The 23,436-nt window shown below is 38.9% G+C and overlaps 1 protein-coding gene across 9 annotated transcripts in view; it reads right to left on the reverse strand.

The window, feature by feature from the left end:
• The window catches only part of THRB (thyroid hormone receptor beta), a 152,763-nt gene that overhangs the window by 82,991 nt on the left and 46,336 nt on the right, over positions 1–23,436 (reverse strand). The window contains exon 1 of one of the 9 annotated variants that reach the window (XM_079299670.1): positions 9,052–9,073. The exons of 7 other annotated variants lie outside the window; for them this stretch is intronic. The gene's annotated coding sequence lies outside the window, so the exon portion shown is untranslated. Of the gene's footprint in view, positions 1–156; positions 177–9,051; positions 9,074–23,436 lie in introns of those variants that run through there. One more of the 9 variants, XM_079299671.1, reaches the window with a different exon arrangement.

Raw genomic sequence — 23,436 nt, forward strand, 5'->3', positions numbered from 1 at the left:
AATCTGATCAGACTTTTTTATTGGATGAATATACTTCAATTTGAAGCTTACCTTCCCTTGAGATATCCCTTTCTTTACAAAAACATATGTAATCTAAAAAGGAAGCCTGAAAACTAGTCAAAATTTTAAAATAAAATATGAAATGTGATTTCCTACCTTATACCTTCATCACCTTCTAATAAATGCCATGCAGCTGTGGGAGGGCATTTTCAGAAAGGAGGAAAGTCGTAGGAAACAAAATGCTTTTAGTAGAATTCTGAATGGTTTCATTGAGTATTTTTAGCCTGGCCTCTTCAGAAGCTCTGCAAACATTTGCAAAACTCTAAAACGGAGCCAGGGTTATGTCACTATCTTTGGTACAAATAATTTGTTAGGAACTATTTTGTTCTGGCACAAGGATATATCAAGAGAGGATGCGTGAACTGGCTTGTTTTCTTTTGGATTAATGATGTTTGTCAACTGAAGGCAGTCTTTATGTGGAAAGAGCAAGGTGCCAAGAAACACATTTCACCATGCCAAAATTAAAGGGAGGAGCTCAGAAACAGTCTTTTATTACCTAATTAGTTTTATCAAATGACACAGATCAACTAACAGGAGATAACTAATAGGAAAAAGGGGTCTAATGAAAAAGTAAGTTATCAGCTGGATGCTCTCCAGAAAACAATTATCTCCCTAGGTAAACAAGTACTACTGTTGGGAGGTCAGACACAAAACACAAGGAATGGAGGTCTTCTCAGGATACCAGCCCTTGGTGGAGTTGAAATGGGTGAAAAAAGTAGTGGGATAAACTACACTGAGAAGAAGGGATGACTTGTTATTAAAGAAGCAAATATCTTCAGATAAAATTATTCCTATCTGGCCTACACATATCCCACCAGGTTTTTTTTGTGGGTTTTTTTTTGAAACACGAATCAAGTACAGCCTGCCAGATTAATATCCTTATTGAAAATGAAAATGAGCACTACAATAAGAACAGCCATGTTCACTTACTCATGAACAAATTACCAGAATAAAGTTTTCACAGCCAACAGGGAAAATGGCAGTTCACAGATCTTATTTTATCTTGATTGCCCCCTAAGAGTGGAAAGGATTATCACAAAAAGAAATATGCAATTTTAGATTATATTCTGCTTTATCCATAATAACCAAATGTACCACACTAATTTCCTTTCCAGTATTTTCCAAATTGCATGAACTAAATTAGCCAAACAATTCAAGCTCTTGTGGCTCCCACTCAGATTACACCAACTTTTAATTCCTAATGTGAACCATACTTTCATGTTTCCCATTATTTGCTAGTATAGACCTTAAACATGCAAAATTTATCTGATTATTTTAGCTAGTAAAGTAACACCAGGCACACATAACAGCACAAATATATTTAAGAAGCCTTGCTAAACAAAAAAACCAAAAAAAATCTAGAAATGAGAATTTAATTGATTAAAGACTTGTGCCCCCCAGAAGCTTGAAGAGAAGCAACATTGATTTATATGAACATTCCTTGAGAATTTTATGTGATGCAACGGGGGGAGTTTTATTATGCTATTCCTTTTCTTCCTCTTCCCCCTCATCCATCACCAGTTAATTTGAAAACAGGGCAAAGAATTTATGGGAAAATGCTCTGTCTCTTGGGATCTCCAGTTCTACCTTTACTGCAGAGCTCTGGGGACCACAGGAAAGCTTCATATACACTTACTGTATGCTTTAGCAAGGACTGCTAGATGCAGAACTATGAAAGGAACCTAAAAATCAGTCCCCCTAAATAGAAATACCAACCACTGCCATCCCAGAACTATGCCAAGAGGGGGCAAAAGATGTTAATGAGGACTTGGCACGTCCTGGACAGAGCTGAGCAGCACTGCTGGGAAAGAGCAGTCCTGTCAGCATGCCTTTCCCTGCCTGGAAACACTGAGTTACAGAACAAGTCCCAGCTCACATAAAACAGCTTGATGACCCTGCATGCAGCTGAGAGCACCTGCAGGGACACAGGCTTCAGCCTAGACTTGTATTGCTGATCCAGACTGTCATGACCCTTTCCAAGGTCATTCCCATCAGCCTGCACGCGGAATGGGTATCACCATTCCTCTGTGTCTCAATGCACTTAGTAGGGTATTGGATTTTGGGGACTTTACAGTAAGATGGCCCAGAAAAACAAAGAGCACATTATAGGACTGCAAATCAGTGAGCTCATGCAGGTACAAAGAGAAAGCAGATTTAGTTGAGGAATAAAATAACCAATAAATGAACTTATTTCATCTGCCATCCACCTTTCAAGCCCTGCAAAGAAAAGGCTCTAAGACTCACAGCCTTCACAACATTCCAAGTGACTCCACAAAGAGTGGGGACTCTCTGCCAAAACCAGCCAGCCTTCACTTTCCTCCAGAGTCAGTCCTTGGCTGGCAAACCCTAACCACTGTGATATCCAGGCCTGCACATGGATGAGGTCACTGACCATGACCAGCACATGAGCATGTGTGTGGCAGAACTCCACTCATATATGAGCCAGCTTTTCCCCTAACGTGTGATCCTTCATTCCCACAGAACAGGGCAGTGCCACTGTACTCTTTTTTTTTCTCTCCCTGCCCAACTACTGCTGCCTTCTTATTATATTTTCCATTATTTCCATTTACTCTGGAACTGACTGCAAGGCATTGTGCCACTGTAAAATCCTCCTGGGCTCTGCCCACCTTGAAAAGACTGACAGAGGAGAAAAACTGGCCAAGCCATGACAGAGAGCAGAACCAGGAAAGTAAAGAAAGAACCACTCTCACTATTAGCACTTGGAGATTCAGTCAGTCACCTTCTTCCAAAAGAACTTGCCTGAACAACAAATTACTATTTTAACTGCACATTCCTTCTCTCACAAAAGGTTTCTAGCAGATTTTGATCATATGTCTTGTGCAAAGATACTGGATTTCCAAATCCTTTGCTTACTTTTATTCTTCTAACCCTTCCTCCCGGAGTGCCTTAAGCAACAAGTATCTACCAGAGAACTAAGTAGCAGAGATTCCTGGACTCATATTCCTCACTCAAACTATTTAATGCTGGGAAATGATTTTCTGGGTTAATTTAGGCCACTCAAATTTATACAATACTTCCTACAACATTGTGAGAAACTCCTCCCACAAATGGGTGTACATCCCGGGGTACAGCCAGTGCAACCTCCTGAGATCATCATTCCTCCACGCCTACAGCATTCCTGCAGGCAGCTTCTCTGAAAATTATAAGCTTTAAGGCAATGTCCTCTGCACACCACCTTCCTTCCCCATGTCTCCCTGGCAAGTTTCAGCCTTCCTGCCCCAGCATCCCTTACATCAGACTTGTTCTGGTGGCACAGTCTGAACCCATGGAGACAAACAAGCTGAAGGAAAGGTGTTAATGCTTGCTGTTGTTCTTCCACAGCACACTGGCACTTTCCATCTGGTCCTGGGAGTACTCAGCCTGGATGCAATGCATCAACAGCCTGCAGTCACAGTAAATACTGAGACTGCTTCACACAGAGTTGGTTTGGGAAGCACAGTTGAATATAGGAAAAAAATTGTTATAAGGAATATTGGCAAGACAGGCCATCCAAAAAAAAAAAAAAAAAAGCCTCACTTGATCAGATGACTGACCTTGCCTAGGAATGCAGGTACTGCACACAGGAAGAAAGTTTCTGTGCTACTCAAGCTGCAGCTAACACCCAGATTTGTAAGCTGTTTTCCACAAGGAGAAGCTGTGTGTAAGGTCAGAAGGCAATAAATCATGCTGCATTATGGATCAGCTTATTGTTTGGGACACACACATGCAGAAATATCAAAGGCTTTTTGAAATTAACAGTGAGTGATTATGTGAGGCAAATGTAATAAAAACACAACAGAGTCTCTTAGCTAGGGGTAGAGAATATTCAGCCAAAGGCTTCCTCTGACTCCCACTGTGAACAACACACTATGGAAATAAACAAAATTGTGTATTAGGAGAATGAAGACTCAAGGCTTTGCACTGACTTATTGTTTTTCTCAACCCTTTATTGCTAGACAGCTTTCTGTGTCACAATAGCATTTCAATTACTGAGCTTTTACATTATAAATTTATTGTATGTTTTTGAGGATGGACAAAAATTTTATAATTATTAAAACATGTCTAACAGGAACAATTATAAAGCATAACTGAGCATTGGTCCTCCATTTGCTGTTGTAAAATGCAATCTATGCAAATAGATGATAAGCAATTAACAGGTTTAACAACACATGCGATTAGCTGCAGTCATATTTAGACAGAGTGATTCTGATGGATGTTAAGTGGATTATTGTCCTGGTTAGGGCAAAATTTGGGAGGAAACCACCAAATGGGATCCCTCTAGAAAGCAGATTCAAGTGGCCCCTCCCTCAAATGCTTCAGGAAAAAATTTCCTTGGAGAAAAGTGGAAAAAAACTGTTTGTTCAACAAGCAAAGCACTCCCAAACACACACACACACACACACACACAAAAAAAAAAGAATAATATTAAACAATTATTTATTAAAGTGATATGCATTTCAGCAGAATACATTGGATGAGAGCATGTGCAAGGTGCATGCATGTTGAAAAAAAAATGGTCTTGTGAATTCAATACACACAGGTGGGAGCTGTGACATGGACAGTTACTAAGGATTATCCAATGCTTCCTATAAATCTGATTTACACTTTTTGCCATACTAATTGCTTGGGCTAAAACTTTCCATGTTGGATGCGTGGTTCAGGCTATTTTTTTCTTAAATTATCCAAAATGGTTCAATAATTTCCAAGATAGAAGCCAAGAGAAAAAAAAAAGACACTGTTTTGAAATGAGAAAATATTTTCTTCAAGAATTCAAATATCCGTCTTGTTTTAAACAGCAGAGAGTACATTTTATTCAGGGAAGTGGCTCTTGCCAGGCCAGTTAAAATCAGTTCAGATGTGATGACACTCCAAATGTCTGCACACTTATGAGAGGTGCTAGATACTGGGTTTAATGCTGGGTTCCACTGAAGGGCATTATCCTCATGCAAAGAGAGGAAGGTGAGATGCCTTTGCTGCCATTTGATGCCTCAGGATGGAGGTCAGGCAGCACAGAGAGTGGGACCAGGCTGACCCCCACTCCAGCAAGGAAAAACTGCTGGAAAGGGAAGGAGAAATAAGGTGTATCTGGTCCACACAGACCATGTATGCACAAGAGAGAAGGATCTCCTGAAGAAGAGATTACAAAGAAGATTTAGTTGACTGATAATGAGTTTATGATGAAAGGAAACAGAGGGGGTCACTGGTGGGGTACAGCAATTGACTTTGTAAACTCTGTTTGTTGTGTGTGTGCAGCACTTAAGCAAGAATCAAATGCATTTAAAAGGATATATAATTTCATAAGTCAGAAATGCACAACTCAAAGCTAAAATTCTTGGATACTGACTAAAACATGCTGCTCCTAAATATTTAGGCCACTCCACATAGGTATCCTGTTCTGAGACTCGAAACATCCCCAAAACTGCAAAAGATCCCTCTTTTTAACCGTTTCCATGATTAGAAATGTACATATAAAAAATGACAAACACAGTCTGAGGTACCTCTTACAGCCATCAGGTAGATAGTTTGACAGAGTTTTTTAAGGAAATATACCTTTGAAAATCTTCCCTGTTTCCTTACAAATCCAGCTATGTACAACTTCATTTCACCAGTCCTGTGGAGAGGACGCAGGAGCTACTCATCAAGACTGGGAACCAAACATTAAACAAAACCCTTGGGAAGGTCAAATTGCGTGTTTATTTTGTAGCTGCTGTGCAGCCTGGAACACACCAGGCTGCTACTCTGCTGTAGTAGCAGCAGAGAATCCAGGTGGGCAAAATCCCTCTTGCCTCTGTCTTTGGAGCAGCCACAGCTCAGACCCTGCCCTGCAGAGTTTGCTCCAGCACAGCTGCACCATGCCAGCACACCCAGGGCCAGAAGGACAGGGCAGCCCTGAACTGCTGTCCTCTGTGGGCAGAGAGTGGGATGGGGTGGGCAATCTGCCTCAGCACGGGAGAACTGGGGATGGTTTTCACTGATTTCTGCTGTGATTTTTGATCGGTAGCCAAGCGTTGGTTAATTATTGACCTTTCTTGTGTTGGTTGTGTTGGTTGCTCAACAGAGAGCATTGCACATTGCATGTGCAACTGCATCACAGCCTGGAGCTGAAATGGAACAAAGTAAGGCAAAAAACTTCCTGTGACTGGGGGTTCAAGGTTGTACCCAGTGATTAGTCTTTGAAAGGTACACAGAATTTTTTTTTCAATTTTTGGCTCATTTTCTATCTCATTCACTTGTTCTCCTTTCAACTACTTTGCACAATTAGTTGGTTATGTGATGAATTAGTCCTAAAGGCAGAAGATGGAGAGGAATGCTGGCTGTGCAGTAGCATCCTGCTTTGCTTCCTACCCCCTACAGCATTATTTATTCCCAAAGATAGGAACTTCAATATCCATTTATGACCACACTATTTTCATGGGTTACATGCTTACTTTCCTTCAGCAAGGAAAATCACCTTGCCCCAAGAGAGATGATTTGCAATTTCATAGCAAGTGTGGCATCGCTTAAGTAGTTCTAATTTTAACAGGACAAAGTACATCTTGTTTTACAAGGACAGTGGAACCATTACACAGAACACCACTACAACCTTTTCAGAATGCAAGCATTTCCTCAGAAGAAAATCAGATCTTATTCTCTGTGAATGATTATTTTCTTAGTATGTAAGAACTGAGACATACTGGGACTTGGCATACCATGCATTTAAGACAAATTCATACAAGCAAGAGATTCTGAAAAGTTACAACCTTGAATTACTTTCTTCCATCCTTTTAATACAAACTATTAGATAACATATGAAGAATTTTAATGGCAAAAAGGAACACAACTGAAAATTCACTGGGGAGGTATTTGTCAAAGACAGATCATCTACTCTCCAGTCCTTTTTCTCCATTGCATAAGTCTATTTCCTTTAGTGCTGGCTGATGTAGCATATGCTCCCAATACCACGGCAGAAAAATGGCCTTGGTGGACACATAACTTCTCCTCCCCTCCAATTCTGCATCTGTTCAGCCTTAATACTTGTCTCTGTGATTACTCCTTCGCTACAAAATTAACTCTAGACATGGTAGAGGAATTAAAATATAACTTATACAGGAATTTCTTGATTTATATTTGATCTAATTGCTAAACAGCCTACTAGAGACTTGCTAGATCTGGCCCCAAAATTACCATCAACAAACTATGACAAAATGTGTATTGGTGCCCATAAAGAGAAAAGAATTGCCTCAGAAAAGCAACACAAAGCACCAAGTGAGTTGGAAAGAGTCTGTGAAAGGCAGAGGGCATGCACTGTAGCTCTTTCATGCTCTGGTTGGTTTTTGTGAGCTTGATTTATGTATAATTAACCATTTTTTCCCCTGCAAACAATTTCATTCGAAGCTGTGCTATCATTTTTACCCCCCATTCTCCTGCCACAGCCACATAAAACAGTCCAGTTTAACATGATGACAACTGAAACACGCTGCCCCAGCAAGAGTCCAAACTTCTATGTTTGCATAAAACCCTACTCTCGTCTCCCTCCTACTCATCCTATCATCACAAGAATGAAAGAAATTCATAAACTGTAACTCTCATCTCTAATAGAGCCTTGGCCAAAATTCAAGATTGATAATTAATTACATTCTGTCTCTCCAAATTCCCACACTAGGCTGACTAAGAGAAATAACTCTTCTCTTCCCCGCCTAGACAACAATGTTTTATATGGCTAATGGACAGAGTGTTTCTCCTCTGAGAGAGCTGGGAAGTTAACTGCAGAAAAAAAACAAGAGATACTTACAACACTTGAATAAGACAACAACAGTAGATGAAAGAGTACCGTAGTAAGTTTTTAGTGTATGTCAAACCAAAAGCTAAATCATTGTTCTCTAATTACACTTTCTGTCAGAGAATAAAAGCACAGATGATGATACAGGACAGGCAGCTGTGAGGAAGGTGTCTGAGTGACTATAACACAAGCTGAGTGATTTGGGATAGGAGGGTATTTGACACAATTCAGATACAGTTATGAAAAGCTGATAAATCAGTAAGAATACATAGTAAGTATACATAAAATACATTTATGTATAGCTGTAGACCTCAGTAAAACAGAGAAGGCATCCAAACCATTTCAGTCTGAAGAATATGAAGCATTAACACTATAACTATGATTTTAGACAGCCATAAAACAAATCACTACTTCATGCCACTATTCAGCAAATTACCAATATATCAAGAGGAGAAAACTATTACGATACCTGTACTGTACACATAACATAACACTCATTGCATGGGGATTGTAATTGGACTTTTCTTCTGAGCTTGACATATGAACACTATAACCTTGAGCAGCATTCTTAAAATATTTTATTTACTGCATATTTCACATGTATTTGTAAAGGACTTAATTAACTTCTTTCCCTTCTGGTACAAAAGGTGTGCATCATCATTGAAAAAAATCACAAGGCAAGGCTGGCATGAACGATCTTGCTACTATTGTGTGTACTTAACACTGACAAAAACCAGTGCAATTGTTTCTGAGTACTGGAGGTATCATCAGTAAAACCTGCATTGTCCTTGCTTAGTCTGGTCTCTCTCATTTTTCCTGTCCACCTCCATTCACTGCTTTAAAGATAATATGTAACTTTGAGACTGTATCTATGAAAGAACAAGACATTAATATAAGCTATAAACTACTTTTGCATTGGTCGTATTACTATAGAGAATATGTGCAGTGGATGAGCCAAAAGCATAGGACTGTTCTCTGTTCTTGTTAGCAGATGATAAATCCAGACCCTGATTCTCTTTCGTAATGGTTTCTAAAAACTTTTCTAGTTCTAAACCAGAAGCAGAGTAATTTCAATCCAGTTAGACTTGAAAGCTGGTGTTGGTATAAGGAATTCAACTCCTATCCAATTCTTCATTCATTCCACTCTTATTCAACCTGTAGGGCATAAACCCTCCAATATTCTTATACAGATAATGTCCAAGACACTACAAGTGTTAACAACCATAACATACACTCATGTTCTGATGCACCCTGTGCATGCTGCTGAGATGAAGAGGCTCATGAAGGGAAGAGCAGGGGCAGGCACTGATCTCTCCTCTCTGCTGACCAGTGACAGGACCCAAAGGAATGGCCTGAAGTTGTGTCAGGGCAGGTTTAGGTTGGATATTAGGAAAAGGTTCCTCACCCAGAGGGTGGCTGGGCACTGGAGCAGCTCCCCAGGGCAGTGGTCACAGCATAGCCTGACAGAGCTCAAGAAGCACATGGACAATGCTCTCAGGCACGTGGATGACCCTTGGGGATGGTCCTGCACAGGGCCAAGAGTTGGACTTTATGGATCTCTCCCAACTCAGCATATTCTGTGATTTTGTGGATTTACTGCAAGCAGTTCAGGCACCTAAGCCTTGGAACCCTACCCCCACATCCCCACCAATGTATTGGACAGAGACATAAGAAAATAACTCAGGTAGAATAATTCGTATCTTTAAGTTTGCACAAATCAATCTTGTTCAGCAGGAGAAATGCTGGGTCATTACATATTGGCTGAGAGAGGCAATAAAAACTCAAATCTTTCTGAGCACAGAAATGGTAAGCAGGACGTTTGTGTGAGTGTTTAATTTATTTTTATGTGTTGACTTGGCAGTAAGCATAGAGTTTAACATTAGTTCTTAAAACAAATTCAGGAGTTGTAGAGTTGTATATCTTGGAACTTTAGATTTCACACACACACACACACATACAAACAAACAAAACAAAACAAAAATCCCCAAACCAAGAACATCCACATGAACTTGTACATCACTATTTGATTTAGAATGGATTATCACACAACACTCTTATAAGCATGGTCATCAATATTATGGTTTTCTTGCTCTCTCCATATTACTTTTATCTAGGGGAGATTTGCAGCACACAATACAAGAGCTCCGATACTATTTTCAGTGTCAAAACTAATGGAAAGCATCACAAATCTCAACAATGTAAATCAAAATTCCTTCCTCCTCTCGGTCACAAAACATAATTACAGGTTAATCTAAGCACAATACAAATTTTTCTCACATTCTTTTGAATGGACAGATCCTTTTCCATCTACAGATCCTAACTCTCCTTAGATACTTGAATGTAGGTCTGAACCCCCTGCCCCCAAAATACTCAGCTAAGAGAACCAGATTAACTGACTATCATTTCATCAGAGGATACAAAAGAAGATCTTTAATTGAAATTATATTCCCAGTTTGAGGAGGATTCACATACCTGCTTTTTCAGACAATGTCCTGAACAGCTCTCTCACTCGTACCTGGCAGTTCAGAGAGATCCTAAAGGGAATTTGTGCTCCTAAACTCATGATAATGGAAATAGCCTCAAAATAAAGTGCAAAAGCTGTTAATTCACCAAGCTACCCTTAGCTCTAGCTGGATATCCCAAGCAGGAGGAAGGGTGGCAACAGGAGCAATATCTTCAATTCACTTCCTGAACAAAGGCATTTAGGATAAGTCTCCTCAGGATCAGACCTATTCTCTGTGCAAAGAAAAGAACACCTTAAAGAGGGGAAAAGAATCTGTTACAATCCCATTTATCAGCTCTCATCCAAGTGGTCTCTTAAGAATGCTGGACTTTTACAGGCATTTAAAGGAATGAGGGATTGGACTATCATTCCTTTATTGGACTATCATTTGACAAGTTATGGAGGCCACATGCCTTAAGTAATCAACTCATACATAGATCCTGAATGTACAGATACAATGTACATACACTTTATAGGTACAGTTACACCACACAGATACTCATCTACTGATCCTGACTGACTGATCCTCAGCTTCAGCACACATCCCAAATCACTGCAGAATCCAGGGCTTTCTTTAGCAGTTCTCCCTGCATCTCTGAAATTCTAGGTCACAGCTCCTAGTTCTTCCCAGAGCTGGAGGCAACCCTTGAAATCCATCACACACTTGAGGAACAAAGACCAGACTACAGCATATCCTCTGGATCTTAGAAGAACTTTTGCTAACCAGTAAATGCAATATAACTGTCTCCTTGCAATGCTTCCTTTGTTTAATTCAGTAGCGGCAATCATGGAGGTTGTAGCCTCTGAGCTTAATTTATTTCAGCTGTTTCTGAGCTTTACAAAACATTGAAGATCCTCTATGTTTCTCTGAAAGTCATGGGACTCCACATGAATATGGTGATAATTAGGTCAATGCATTAATCTGAGGACTGAGACTTCAAAACTTTGGAAGGAAATGTATAAAAAGAGCCCAAAACATCTCAGTGCTAATGATGACATTCATTACAGTAAAAACTCTAGTCTGCTTTTCTAATATTTCCAGACTGAGATATTGCTGAATCTTAGCAACTTAATTAGCAACAGCCTGATGTAAGTGATATGTGCAGGATTAAAAAGCTTTTTTGATTTCAAAGAATAGACTGGAACATCACCTGGAAAAGTGACTCTTTGGTAATACAAGCCTACTGATGATTTTCATTTACTACATATATTTTTAATGTGTATGATTCAGTTCTCCACTTCCTCATTAATTTTACATCCTTTGTCATGGACTGGCTGGTACCACAGTAAAGCAAGAAGAGAATCAGTTTTGCAGATTATAACTGAGATGCAGCTAGTAATAAAATAAAATATAAGAACATCTGGATCAAGAACATCTTGAACAGGAAGTTTAAAATGGCTCACACAATGGAGCCATTAAATTACAGAATTACTGAACATTACACTCATTACAGAAATGTTGCTTATATTTTTCTTTACTGACATGGTAAATTACCAGCCTTGTTCACTGTAACACACACTTTTCAATTATCTGTTCAGATTTATCAGCATAACAGGATTTATTACACACATGTAGACACCTGTTTGAGAAAACCAACCAACTGTGCCAAAACGACCATGCTGGAATCCTCTGGATCTCATCCAAGAAGAAATGCTTTGAAAGCATCGCTGAACTGCCCTAAGAACCCTTTAGTTTTATAATAAGGATATAAGCAACCAAAGTAAAAAGAAAAAAAAATATGATTTGTTAATCTCCACATCAAAAAGATTAAAGAAAAATATTTTTATCATTTGGCCATTATTACACATCATGAAGACCAAGACTAACAATTCTTTCCTTGTGAGAAGTGGCTGGTATCTTTGCTGTCAATCTAGTCCTTTTTTACAGAAGCATTTAAGTTTTATTTAAAACATGAAAAACTATGGGGTATCTCCCACAGAGATAGCCTTCCTTGTAGGGCCACTGCTGGAGGCCAAGGGGGACACCCTGTGTGACATCTCAAGTATCACTGCTCATCAGCATGTTGGCAGCTGAACCAAGGCATTAATTACATTCCCAAACAAGAGGCTGCAATCAATCAAAGGCACGCTTCATGATTCACATTTGGTGTTGAAAAACCTTCTCTGTCAGGAGTCTCATGGGAGTAGTTAATGACAGCAACCCCTGGGGGATTCCACACATGCCACAGCACCAGATTAAAGGATGCTTCCAAAAGGTTTCTGTGACTCTGCCTACTCAGATGTTTGTCTTGATCACTTTGGTGTTGTTGTAAATGGGCTGGCCAGGATTTTTCCAAGTGCAGCAGTCCAATAAAATTAACCAGACTTCAAAAACTGCATTCACTTGGCTTTTACTTGGTCTGAAACCCTTCTGACAGGTAAATTTTTGATCCAGGTCATCTCTGTGGTGTACAGATGACAAAGTTCAGCTACTCCAGCTCTACAGCCAAGCTTTCATATTAACCCAGAAATTCCTTTAAGAAATTTTCAGTGATTAAGAAGGGTGTGTACATGCAAAAGAGTTAAGAGTGATGTCTCCTGGACAAGCTAGTTAAAACAGCCCCTCTTCACATATGTAATTTAAATATTTCACTAATATGGTACCATCACCTGTTCCAAGTCAGAATTGTTCAGAAACAGAAAAGCAGGGAAATACAGCCTTGTTGTGGTGTGGTGCATTGTCTTTACCACATATTCCAAATTCTTCCAGTAATGTCAAAAAAGGATGCTAAACATCCAGAAATTGTGTCAACAATGCTGTTACACTGAAGACAGAGCAAATGGATTTCTCTGTAGAAGTTCATGAGCACGGAAATGCATTTCCATTCCTATCAAATATGAAGATGTTTTGTTTACTTAGTGCTGAGCTGAACAATGGACCAATTCAGTCTCAGAGCAAGACTGATTTCCAGAGGTCTTGAGAAAAATCTCTTCAGTGTGCAAGTATTTGGAGGTCTCTGTGCATGGGTGGAATAACCCTAAGCCCAGCAGAAGTTTGGAAGGAAGCGACGATACCCTTGGGGTTTAGTTATTGCAGACTGAGAAAAAATGAAACAAGTAGAAAAGATGTTTTTGGATAAAGTATTGTTGTAAGCATATGTAAGAAATCTCCTCTAAATAGTCCTAAAATAGGTTTAGTGGTAGTGCTTTTTTAAAAAATTTCACCATATTAAGAAAATAAATTTCTCCTCATCTTCTTTCCTCAACATTTGCGAAGATCTTACAGAGCAAATTTTGATACAAATAAACTGACCACTATAAAGAATGATTGTTACCCATTAACCACTGAATAATCCACAGATAACAGTGACATATATCTAATAATGATATGCTTCAACCTTAGGCAAATAAGTCCAGATTTCCTTTTTTTTTTTTTACAGTGCTCAGAGAGGAAATCATTACTGATTTAGATAAATATTTCAAAGTTCAGTTCAGTTAGGAGATTGACTTCAATTTTAAACTTCAATTTGCTTTTATGCTAATTTATCTTATTTCCCTCCATCCTCTTCCCTAGCAAGGCTGTATATTAAAATTTCATGTCCTTTTTTAAGAAAAAGGAAAAAAAGAAAAAGAAAAAGAGAAAAAGAAAAAGAAAAAGAAAAAGAAAAAAAGGAAAAGGAAAAGGAAAAGGAAAAGGAAAAGGAAAAGGAAAAGGAAAAGGAAAAGGAAAAGAAAAAGGAAAAGAAAAAGAAAAAGAAAAAGAAAAAGAAAAAGAAAAAGAAAAAGAAAAAGAAAAAGAAAAAGAAAAAGAAAAAGAAAAAGAAAAAGAAAAAGAAAAAGAAAAGAAAAAGAAAAAGAAAAAGAAAAAGAAAAAGAAAAGAAAAGAAAAAGAAAAGAAAAAGAAAAAGAAAAAGAAAAAGAAAACCACTATGGTGGTAAAATATGAGCAGGCTGCCTTTCACTGCAGAAATTGCCTTGGAAAGCTACAACACAAGAATGAAAGAGTACCATTATTAATAAATTTAGCAATGAATAATCACAGGTCTAAGAATTATCATTATCTGGTTGTGCTTGAGCTAACAAGTAGGAGTACAAAACATCTTGTTTTGGAATGGCACTGTCAAACAATTTAAAGAAAATATTTTCACATGGCTCTTCCTTTTAAGAGTTTTGTGGAAACTGGAAATGGGAGGATTTTCTTGTCAAGACTTTTCTTCTGCTGTTTACACACAGTAACTACACTTCAGCAGTTCTGCTGAAGAGTTTCAGACCTGGTATTTGCTATAAAACTTCCACAGCAAATCTGTGAACTTCTCAAAACAAAAAAAAAGAAATAAGAAAACTGAAATCAGATACTTAGCAACTCCAAGGAGACCTTTTCCTACCCCAACAACTGCACCTTACATGTCACCATAGTCACAATGTAATTATTGCTCATTTTGCACTTTTACACATAGGGGACTAGGTCAGAAGCCAACACCCCTCACTCACTGTTTCCTAACTCATAATCTTTATAACCAATGGGCTTCCTCAAGCATAGCATAGTAAAAATTACATTAATATCTATTAAACTAGGTAACTAAGTTCTGGTCACAACAAAGGTTTTATACATTTTCATAGAAATTTATGTATTTTCATAGAAAACAGATTTTTAAAATAAAACTGTCAAAAGTTCACTGACAACAGAATTCTACAGTTTATTTTTTTCCCTTTCATTAAAAAAAATCTTTTGCAGTAAATAACAAGATAACACTGTATTAATCTGCATTACTCAGTTAATTTACTAAGGCCTATTCAGCTGTTTGTAGTGACATCAATCTGCTTCTTCATGGCTATCCAAGAGTCATGCACAATCTTGACACCTAGGAATGGTGAATTCACTCTCCAAGCAACTGGAAAAAACAGCAAGATATGCCACATTTCAAACACCATCAGAGAAAGTTAATGTAATCATAGCAAGGTCAAATACACTCATGGTTCAAGCCTAAGTCAAACCTGCAATTTAAACAGCAGTAATCTAGATGTGTGGAAAAGGTAATAAGTAAACACTGCTGCCTTTAACTGCTTAGGGCAAAAAGTATTATTGCATTTCCATTTAATCTCATTTGTAAATAAATCAGTCTCAAAAAATTATCTCCGTTTCAGCAAACTCAATTTGATTATCTTCCCAATAACAGTGAAAGCATTTTAGTCAGCTGCAACTGAAATGGCTAAAATCCAAATACTAAAAACTACAGTAAAAATTCAGGTTTTATATTCAATTACCTGGCAAGTATCTCAAGAGCAATAGTAGTCTGTTTCTATCTACAGGATGCAGAAAATGTAGATCAACATAGCACTATACAAAATCACACGTGTACAATTATTACTATATCTATCACAAAGTGCCTTTCAGATCACTGTAAATTTTTAATGAAGTAATGAAATTGCTTGTAGAAGTACCAAGAGATGACATAATGTAACATTACTGGTGTATAATTTGAATGCTGTGCAACCAAAAGAAGTCTGTCATAACAACCCCACACAATACAGAATAGTCAAATGCTTTATTCTTCCTGTCAAACAATTAACTCCTTCTTTTCTATTTCTGAAAGTGAGCATATAAATATTATGCAAACTTGCAATAGAATGACCTGGAATTCAAATTTATAATGGAGTTCAAAATTCGTAGCTAACATCCATAACAATCGAAACAATCTTCTGCTGTAGAATATAATGATTAATTGGGGAAAAAAAATTAAAAAGCTCACACCCAAATAGAGGACAGAGTCTCTGTAATGCTTGCATTGGACTTATTTTAGTCTTGTTTGCCTTGCATGAAACAGCACAGTTTCAAAAGAAAACACCAGGGAACCTCTGAGCTTCAAGGACAAAAGCTGCAATCAAAAGTAAAAATAAAAGCAGTATTTTAGTTTCAGATGTGCTTTTCAATAACTGAGCTTGCTCTGTGTTTTCCTTACAAGCTGCTGACCATGGGAACAGAGTTATTTTCACTTCTACTACTGCAGCAAACAGCTCTGGCGATTCCCTCTGAGGTGCTGCTGCCACACTGGCATGGTCTCCCCATTTTCCAAAAGCCATCCCTGGCACACCATCATCATGTTCCCAATGGTGGCAAAGGTTGCCTCCTCTCAGTGCAACCACCAGAGCTGCCTGTGAGCTTTGTGGGACTCCTTGAGATGGAAGAGCAGGAGGATTCCAGCATCCCCTGCTCCTCAGCCAGCATCCTCAGGGATGAACTTCCCAGCAGCTCTGCAGGAAGATCACACAAGGATGCTCCAATTTGGGACAAAGACCTGGAGCACAACATGCCTTGGTTTCAGCCTGACCACCCAGGTGTACAGGAGACAAATCCAAGCCATACTATAGCACCTAAGTCTAAAACACCCTGGTCATGGTTCAACCACAAAGTTGATAATCACCTCTTAACATAGGGACCTCACAGAAGTTATATAGTGGAGATGAGAATAATTTCATTAAAAAATTAAGAATATGGATGAACTTAAAATTAACTTGACTCTGAACACTAAAGAAATGCTGAGGTTTTGTTCTTCCTTTCCTTATATAAAATGGCAATATACACGAAGGACCCCCACTATCAAGACAAAGCATGTCTTACATCATCACAAGCAACAAAACTCTCTCGGCAGTTATTTAACCAGTTCTAATCAGAAGACAGAGTTTTAAAAAACCCACAAAACCAAAAGACAACTCACTAAAAATCAAATTAAAAACCTACCTCAGGACTAAGAGGCAGTAGTACTGTCCCACTGAAGTTCATGGATACAGCTTTTAACTCAACTATGAACTTTCCCAATTATTTCCAGCACTGAGTAACATCCTGAATTTAGCAGCATTGATCTTCACTTCTGGTTCCCTGCTGCAATGCTGTTTTCTAGCAGAGAAGGAATCTTCAAATCGGAAGTATAGCCCATAGACAAAGCAGACTTCAAACAAAGGACCATTGTCACAACGAGGAGCCTGCCATGAATAATCTCGTTACTGCAGCCATGAATGACCTGACTCACGAAGCGTCTGCAGCGATGTTTCAGGCTACAATCACTTGCTTTTACACAAAGCACACCTGGCTATTTCACACCCCTCCAGCAAACAGATGCTTAGTAATGCTGTTTGGTTTTATAAAAAGCCTCGAGACAGTACCACCAGAGTGAAGAGGAAATTAATTCTGCTATCATTATGTGTTTCTCTTCCCCTTCTTTGGGAGAGGGGAATACTGAAACTCCCACCTGTCTGAGCACAGCAGTGGGACACAGCCACTATGGCAGGGGATCTCTCAAAACAATCCTGCTTAAAAAAATGCTGGTGACACAGTGCTGCACAGGTGTGGAGTTGGATGAACCCTGCTGGGGTAACACCAGTTTTCAGGGTTCTACCAGCATTAGAGGGAAAACCATCGTTCTCAAGCCACTAAGGATTAATACTAGAAAATAAACATCCAGTTACATAAATATTCACAGAAGGGGAAAAAAAACATGGTGCAAGGAAGTCAAGCTACATCCATTATAAACAAGAAACCAACTCAATTTAACTGCAGAACTCAACTTACCAAACCTTGCCAGCCCCAGGCAGCCTGGGCAGGCAGGAGTCCAAAATGTGATAAAATTATTATTAAAAAAAAAATAAAAATTGAAACTTATAAGAACACACAAGTGTTTCTTAATAAGGCAAATTAAGTTTCTTTATGAGGATATTCCCAAGCTGAACACACATTTTAACTTGAAATAGAGGGAATGTTTTGTTAAAGCATTATGTAGATGTGAAGCTGCTTTTATGTAACTCAATTTATCAGAGAAACATGTTGTATCATGTTGTTAAAATATTATGGAGATAAAAGGATAATAATTGAAATATTTGCATACGATGTAGTACAAAGAAATAATGTATGTGAACAGACTATTTGTTGTCACATTAGCTTCAAGCAAATAAGGAAATAAGGGTTGATTTATTACTGTGTGTCTGGGGCTGTAGGGTGGTAAGATTTTACTGACTGTAGTTTAAATAAAGGTCTAGAAAAGTAATGGAAAAAATCCTATCGATAATTTAGGACAAATTAATGATATAACATGAGGTCTTTACGTTTATTGAAATAATTAATGGATTTATCTTGTTTATTCACAGTATTTAAAAGACTTACTTCTAACTGAGATTTCTTACATCTGCACTTTAAAGAACTGTTGGCATGTTGAGGGTTGCATACCGTTCCCTTCATAAATAACAAACCAATTGGATCTGCTGTTCTGCACAGCTTGGCAGCACCTCTGCCTCAGGAGCCTGGGCACCAGCCTGGGCTCCTGCTGCTGCACCCAGCCAGTCTCATGGTGCCTTTCAGTGACTTTAGATCCCACTGTTATCACTGTGAATAGTGAAGAATCTGACAACTCTGATGGTTGTCACCCACCCTCTACTTTAATGAACTGAAGATGAGATTGTAGACTCTCCCATTGCAATGCTGGTCAGCTAAAACAGTTTTCTTCTGTGTCTGGTGCCTCACTGTAGCAGGCAAGGTGAGGAAAGAGGAGAGGAGGAGAAAGGGAAAAAACAGCTTCAGCATACACACACACACATATGTTTGCACACACATACATACTTGGGAATAAACACATACTTAAGTGTATACAGGATACCTAAAATAAGGTTTACAAATATGGGATGCATATATAACTAGAAAATAAAGGTGGAGCCCTGAATCCACAGTCTCATCACTGCTTTGGCTAATGACTCCAAGTTTTGCTCCCTTTTTACTGAAGCTCCCTGGTCAATCAAAGACTGATTCACGAGGTTGGTCACAGCCAGAAGAAAGGCTTGTGACAATTCTCTCCCTAGCACCCAATGCCCACCAAGGGAGGCAGGAAGGGGTGTGCCCACACCATGCTGGGGTCACTGCCAGGCAGCAAATGAAAAAATCATCATATTCCCTTAGGCATATGCATAGTAGGATCACATTTGAGAGCACTTAAGAGATTTAAGAAATCACTTTTAAAATAGTTTCAGCCCTTTTTTTATTTTTTTTTTCCCACAGAGGGCAAGTAGATTAAAAGAGTGTTTATTTCAAAGTGGTATAGCTAAGGGTCTACAATTCCATGTATAGATATCCCCTAGGGAAAGAATTCCCTTCTGGAGTTGAAACCAATCTATTGTAAACAGATCAGATTAAACCAAAATGAGACATTCTCAATGCAGTATTAGACTGTCAGCATATTCCTTCATAATTCCACAGGTATTTTGGAATGGTACAGACCAACCACAGATAAATAAAAGAAAAAGCAATTCTCAGCTATGCATTTGTAACTATTTTCTCATTCCCTCCCAATAATAATCTTCCATAAATGTCATGGAATTACAGCATTTTGCACTTCTTAAAAATAACAGAGGTATTTCTGGGAAATAATACTTGTGGAAGTATTAGCAGGCCATTGTTCCATTCATGCTAAACTTGAAAAATTTCAAATTTCAAAACTTGTAAAAACTTTGGTCTAAAGTTTCTTAATGTCATGCTACTAACAAAAAATCTGTACCCCCTCAAAAAATTGCTGACATAGTCATAAATCCCAAAAACCAATGAAAAATCCTGAACTTACACTAAATAATACATTTTCTAAAAATAAAATTATTATGAGATTTCCTAACCTAAGTAATTATTTGTTCTAAAATTTGCAGTGTGTTATGGTTATTAAGCAGAACACAATTTTATCCGAGTGTAAAAGTTTGGGACTTTCCTCATATGACCTTCCTGGCATACTGCCAAGGCTCAGCTCTTGATGACATTTAATCTGAACATAATCCCTGAAATCTCTGTGCCATTACTGGGTTGCATGGGAATGATTCCCTGACAACATACACGGAATTGTGCTGTAAATTTTATTTTCAGCTCATGGCTGCTCCCCTTCCTTACCAGCTGATGCAAATTATTTGTTTGAATCAAACTAAATAATCCATACCTTTTATTTGCTGTAGAACCACATAATACTTAAAATAGAAAACAAGCTCAGCACTTCTTGTTTCAGTTGTTTTTCTACTGATGGCTACCATGTTTTTAAGGGAGCAAACTCCAGAAAACAGATGAAGTTCAGCAGCTGATGAAAAGCCTGTGTAATGAGTTGCAGTGTGCAAACAACCCAGCTGACTCTAAACAGGAGCAAGACCACACTGCAGCAGAGGGCTCCAGCTGAGGGTGCTTACACTTGACTGTGGCCTGAAAATGCCTTTACAAAGGAAGGACACACTTAAAAGAGCTTTTCTCATATTCAAAGATGCCTCTGATCTCTGAAGCCAACTGTCGTTTTGTCATGAATGCTGTGAAAAATCACAGTGTCCAAGATTTCCACATCTGTGATTTCTGGCAGTTGTGCAGGGGTAGGAACTGAGTAACTGATGTCTGAACAACACCAATGAAAATGAAGCAACACAGCAATTTGTCCCACAAGAAAGTGTAGAAAAGCCTCAAAAAGATAAATATGGATCTCTCTTTGTTTTGTATGTGCTCTGGATTTCACAAGTATTTTTCCCCTGCATTCCCTGCAGGAAGGAGCTAGGTAGGCAAAGCAGCACAGAATTCAATCTTACTAATGCAGGTCCTAAAAGCAGTGAATCATTCAGCAGTAAGAGCTCCAGTATGGGAAGCAGAGACCTACCCACTGACCTGCATACTTAGTTCAGCAACAATCTAGGTGTCATTACAGTTCATGGGATCTCACACCAGCCTGCCTACATTTGCTGTGGTCCAATTGCTGCCTGAAGCAAACATTGGCTCTTATTGAGACTTCTTGTTTACTGAGTGATCCCCACATTCTCCCTTTCCTATGAAAAGTAAGTAAATAGGATGAACAAGAAAAATAATTACTCTGAAAGAAACCTATAAAATTGTAACAGATAAAGCAGTTTTATGTTTTTTTAAACTCTTAATTTTCAGTAGAAAGCTTGGTTTGTTCATTGGGCTTTTCCCCCCTGTACATTAACCCCTTCCCAGAAAGATCTTTCCTACACAGAATTGACCAAGTTACCAAGCACCATAATTCTGTGGGCAAAGAGAAAGTCCTCTAAAGCATGCATAAAAGTTTATTTCATTACCTCTAAGTTACTTCTAATGCTAATCTCTTTAAACATGCAAAAAAATATCCTATTTCAAGGTATTCCTTCAGGTTGGGGTGCAGAGGACCTCTCAGTTCTCCTCTTGAAGAAAGCTAAACTCCAACAAAAAATAGGAACTACTCCTCCAGTCTTTTGTTTCCTCCAACAGAGTGGGCTTGATCCAATCAAGAGCCACTTAAATCAAAGGGGAGCTGTTAATGTTTGGTTTAGGCCATGTGAGAGTGAGAAATTGAGAAACATGTTTTCACCTGGCCTTCAGCCAGGCACAATGCCACCGCTAATGAACAGCTGCTATAACGAGACCTTTTGAAAGGGTCATATGTGAGACGAATTACACACGATGCAGATCTCACATCCATCTCCAAGAGGGGCAAGAAAACCACTGCAGTTTATCACAAATATGTTGAGGTGCTCTGATGCCAGCCTACTGCCAAAGGCATCCACCGGCAGGGAAGGGCAAGGTCTGTTTGCAGTGCAGTGCTCCCCTGGGAGATGCATTTCAGGGCTCCCAGCCAAAGCCTCCAAACGCCTCCAGGGTAGCAGTTGGGCTGGAGCTGCCCCATCACGCCCTTACACTGCAGCCGGATTTGCCTATTTCTGCAGCTGGCACCACCAAAGGCTACAGAAACTTGTAGTCAGCACAATCTCTTCCAAACTGGCTTTTCAGTCTCTTCAGCTAATGAATACTGAGAGGAGTGCACAGACTGGCAACAACTGCAAACAGAGTTTACACAGGAGACCCTGCACCTCTCGCAGCCTTTCTTTTTCCTAACAACTTCTGTGTGAATCTTTCCATCATGGCTCTCATGGCTCTCCCCAGCCTCAAATCTGCCCACCACACCAGTTTGTAAAAATACCATTTCATCTAGCACTAACACAACAAAATCCCTTTTGCTCAGCGTTTCTAATCCCCTTGATAACCATGCTGTACACAGATTGTCACGATGAAGAAACCTACCCTGGTTAGTCCAATGACTCAGCAGTGGTTTCTTCCTTTGCTGCTCCAGTGGCACCAAGAACAGGCTCAAGAGCTTAAATCTTGATGATAGATACAGACTCACTGTACAGCTAATCCTATCTATTTCAAGACAAAAACCCAAGTCTGTGCAGCCTGTAGCTACTGTTGATGTACATGCTGCAAATGTCACACTATGTACTACATAAGTAAAAAAAAAAAATTTGCAACGGTGAGGAAGATTATAGTTTTAATAACATCTCCATTTACAACTGAAAACTCAGACACTAAAAAATGAAGTCAGAAAGAGAGCAATCAAGGTTTATAAAGAATATTTCATATAGAGGTGCACCTTATACAAACAATTTTTGGAAAAACATGTTCAGCCAAAGCATCAGCAGTGCTCTGGAATTCCATGATCCCTTACACAACAGAGAACTGCAGAGGGCTTCACAAACTAGAAATCCTACAGGGGAAAGTAAACATTCCCTATTTCATGTAAAGTGCAACAAATAAAGCCTGAATAATGAATTATAGGTGTGAAATGTAAAAAAAATCCATGTGTGCAAGCAAATGTACAATCTGTATGGGCAATCATCATGACCCTGTGTGATAAGCAAATACATACATACCAGAACAGCAATTACTTATCTAACTTGCTGTTGTGGGCCTGTGACAACACTGGCTTTGTGAGCTACTACTGAACCTCTGTGTGCAAATATCCTGCATGATGGAAGACCACTCTCTGGAAAGCTCACTCGGGTTTAGAGGGATTGGTTTTGTCATGAACTAGCTTGATGTAAAACTTGAGATGTGCCCCTAATCTGACTCTCATTCAAAGATAAAAGATCTTATCACTATGGAAGTGTTGCTGTAAGCCTGAGCAGATGGCCCAGAGGGAGAAGGAGGAGGTGGCTTGATGTTTTTGTGGTAACAGCACCTAGCGATGCAATGAGGAAGCAGAAGTTTGTATTTCAGTATCTTCACAAATGCTAAGATCAGGAGAGACTCATCCTAGTGTATAAAATACACCAGAATCCAGAGGCTTGGGGAGAAAGGTAAAGCCAGTTCCAATCCACATCTTTACACCATCTTCCCCTGCAAAACGTG

The sequence above is a fragment of the Erithacus rubecula genome, assembly GCF_903797595.1.
Source record: "Erithacus rubecula genome assembly, chromosome: 3".
Lineage (NCBI taxonomy): Eukaryota > Metazoa > Chordata > Aves > Passeriformes > Muscicapidae > Erithacus > Erithacus rubecula.